The sequence below is a fragment of the Neophocaena asiaeorientalis genome, unplaced genomic scaffold (genome assembly GCF_003031525.2).
Source record: "Neophocaena asiaeorientalis asiaeorientalis breed wild unplaced genomic scaffold, Neophocaena_asiaeorientalis_V1.1 scaffold280, whole genome shotgun sequence".
Lineage (NCBI taxonomy): Eukaryota > Metazoa > Chordata > Mammalia > Artiodactyla > Phocoenidae > Neophocaena > Neophocaena asiaeorientalis.
This window is the reverse complement of record NW_020185321.1, coordinates 6,971,345-6,975,137: the sequence shown is the minus strand read 5'-3', so window position 1 is coordinate 6,975,137 and position 3,793 is coordinate 6,971,345. Positions and strand designations below refer to the sequence as shown.

The 3,793-nt window shown below is 35.6% G+C and overlaps 1 pseudogene; it reads right to left on the bottom strand.

The window, feature by feature from the left end:
• Positions 1-1,940: 1,940 nt before the first annotated feature.
• On the bottom strand, positions 1,941-3,029 carry LOC112392401 (zinc finger protein 345-like; annotated as a pseudogene).
• Positions 3,030-3,793: the final 764 nt, after the last annotated feature.

The following is a 3,793-nucleotide window of genomic DNA, read 5'->3' as shown; positions in this document are numbered from 1 at the left end:
GGGCACGAACCCATGTCCCCTGCATTGGCAGGCGGACTCTCAACCACTGCGCCACCAGGGAAGCCCTGATGCTAATATACTTTTAATAGAAAAAATTTTAAGTTAAAAAACACTGTTTCAAGATTACTGTTTCATTTCTAAATTGTAAAACTGTACTTCTAGATGAATTCATTGCTTTTCATGGAAAAAAACCCCAAAACTTTGAGTATCATTTTGGTTAATAATCAATAAGCTCTAATAATTTTATTTGTATTAATTGCTTCCTATACTGGCTTAGGATTTATGTTATATTTCTAACTTTGTAAGTCAAATTCTTATTCATTGTTTTATCAGTTTTTTTTTTTGCAGTACTCGGGCCTCTCACTGTTGTGGCAGGCTCAGCGGCCATGGCTCACGTGTTTTATCAGTTTTATCAACTCCTACTAAGTGAGGGACTGAATAGTTCTGGGGATAAATCAGTGAACAGAAAGTTCTGGTCTTCATTTTTTATTTCATGCATGCATTGAAGAGTATTACATTTCCAAAGAGTAGAGGTTTGGCAACATCCCAAAGCTGGTATATAGGCATTTTATTATTGTTCCTTTCTGAATAGCCCTAATTTCAATTTTAATTTTCTAATTGATTCAGGACTTAGACATGAGATTACCAATTTGCAAAAGGAGGTGATAAAATATTACCATGTAGATTAATAACTGTAAAATGAATCTCTACAATGGAGAGATCTAGCAGACTCCACTATAACCAATCTAGCACCATTAATAGTAGGAAAATGCTTCTTAATGTATACAACATAAACTCAATTAAACCTCTTTATTTAACTTCAAATTTACTGGAACTATTAGAGACAGAAGAACAGGACAAATGGACCTACAATGAAGCAATTTTAAAAATCCAGAACATGAGACATTCTGTAAGATAACTTTCCAGTACTTTTCAAAAATCCAAAGTAAGGAAGACATGGTGGGGATGCTGTTCTAAAACAGGAAATTGGAAAATTTTTTGTAATGAACCAGACAGTAAATATTTTAGGCTTTGTGGGTCATACAGCCTATTGCAACTATTCAGCTCTGCCAAAGAAATACCAAAGCAACCATAGACAGTAGTTAAACGAATGAACATGTCAGTGCTCTCATAAAACTCCTGTTTTAAATCCTCTCATGATTTTTACATTTTACTAGAGTTTGTCCAGAAAAAATTATTTAAAACTCAACAAGGCATAAGGAATTACACAAAGCTAAATTCATTACATCCATATGGACTTGATCTCATAATGATACAAATAATAATACACTAATAAGAATACCAATGATAATACTAAAAATAGTATCTAATACTTACTGAATAAACACTATGTTTAAGATAGCTTTCCAAGTTTTTTATATTCCAATAACAGCACTATAATGTAGGTATTATTATCATCATTTACAAATGACTCCCACAGGGATAGATATCTTGCATGCAGGCTGTAAAGAATCAAACGGCAATCATGACGGTTTTTTCACATTTGTTAGGTCAACAGGAGTTTTCTGTGGTATTAGTTTTTTCAAATGTAATAATGACTGATGAGGGTTATAGAGCTTTTATAAATAGAGAATAAAAAACAAGGGCATTTCTACATTCTGTGAATTTTCCTCCATTATGAATATTCTGATAATCCATAAATAGAGAAATGCTAATAAAGGCCTTCCTATGTTACATAAAAATACACCATAAATTTCTGAATCTGAACAACATTTGGGTCATAACTAAAAAATTTGAAATATTATTTACATTCTGAGGGGTTCTCACCAGTATAAATTATTTAATGCCTTATAAGAATCGAACCATAGCTAAAAGCTTTCCCATGTTCTTTTCATTCAAAAATTTTCCCAGTGTTATAAATGTATGGATGTACTATGCATTCTCTACTGCATATATATGCTTTTCTACAGTCCTTAAATTCATGTTTTCTCTCCAGTATGAATTTTCTGGTGTACTTTAAGGCTTGAACTAAGCCTAAAAGACTTACTGCATTTGTTACGTTCAAAAGGTCTCTCACCACTGTGAATACTCTGATGTCGAGTAAGGCGTCCATACACACTAAAGGCCTTCCCACATGCCTTACATTCATAGGGTTTCTCACCAGTGTGAATTCTATGATGTATTTTAAGGCTTTCAACATGACTAAAGGCCTTCCAACATTCGTTACATTCATAGGGTTTCATGACAATATGTATTCGCTAATGTGGAATGAGTTGATAGCCAGAACTAAGTGTCATCGCACATTCCTTACATTTATAGGGCTTCTCCCCAGAATGAATTCTCATGTTGAACAAGATTTGAGGCGTGACTAACGGCCTTCCCACATTCCTTACATTTGAAACCCTTGTAACAAACCCTTGTTTGTTACAAGGGTTTCTTGCCAGTATGCATTCTATGATATACTCTAAGATCTATACCACTACTAAAGATCATCCCACATTCACGGCATTCATAAGGTTTTTCACCAGTATGAACTCTACCATGTTGCACAACATGAGAGGCTTGACTAAAGGTCTTCCCACATTCCTTACATTCATAGGGTCTCTCACCATTATGAATTCTCTGATGCATTCTAATTCTTCTACCTTGACTAAAGGCCTTTCCACATTCATTACATACGTAGGATTTCTCACCAGTATGAACTCTGCCATGTTGAGTAAGATGTGAGGCACAACTAAAGGCCCTCCCACATTCTTCACATTCATAGAGTTTCTCCTCAGTATGAATTCTCTGATGAACTCTCAGTTCTATCCTATGACTAAAAGTTATTCCACATTCCTCACACTTATATGGTTTTTCACCAGTATGAATTCTCTGATGTCATAGAAAGTTGGATGCATGATTAAAGGCCTTTCCACACTGCTTACATTCATAAGGCTTCTCACCAGTATGAATTCTCTGATGTACTGTAAGGTCTATGTGTGGACTAAAGGCCTTCCCACATTTGTCACATTCATAGGGTTTCCCACCGTATGAATTTTCTGATGTAGAGTAAGAGACGAATATTTTTTATAAATGTGTACATTTTCATTTGATTATTTCATACCTTGACTTCAAATCTAAAAGAAATGAGAAAAACATTTTGTTTTCCTTGACAAAGAACAGTGTATATTCTATAGTACCTTCTTTTAAATTAAAAATATCACTTATTAGGACTTCCCTGGTGGTGCAGTGGTTAAGAATCTGCCTGCCAATGCAGGGGACATGGGTTCAAGCCCTGGTCCAGAAAGATCTCACATGCTGCAGAGCAACTAAGCCCATGCACCACAACTACTGAGCCTGCGCTCTAGAGCCTGTGCACCACAACTACTGAGCCCATGCACTGCAACTACTGAAGCCTGCATGCCCTAGGGTCTGTGCTCCACAACAAGAAAAGCCACCATAATGAGAAGCCCATGCTCTGCAACGAAAAGTAGCCCCCACTTGCCACAACTAGAGAAAGCCCATGCACAGGAATGAAGACCCAAAGCAGCCAAAATAAAAAAATTAAAATTTATTAGAGATAAATACTTTAGACAACTCATTAGAGATGAGTATTGCATCGCTCATTAGAGATGAATACTTTAGACAACTCTAAAATCAGCTATACAGTTTGTAACAGTTACTGACACTTTCTCCATAACTCATTTATCACACTTTACTAGAGTGATTTAATGTACTCTTTCCTGCATCAGTTTCCATCAAAGACCTACAAAGGTGTGACTGGCCAAAACTGTGAAAACAGCAGCAAAAAAACGATTGTGATAAATGGTAACAATACAATGGAAAGCAA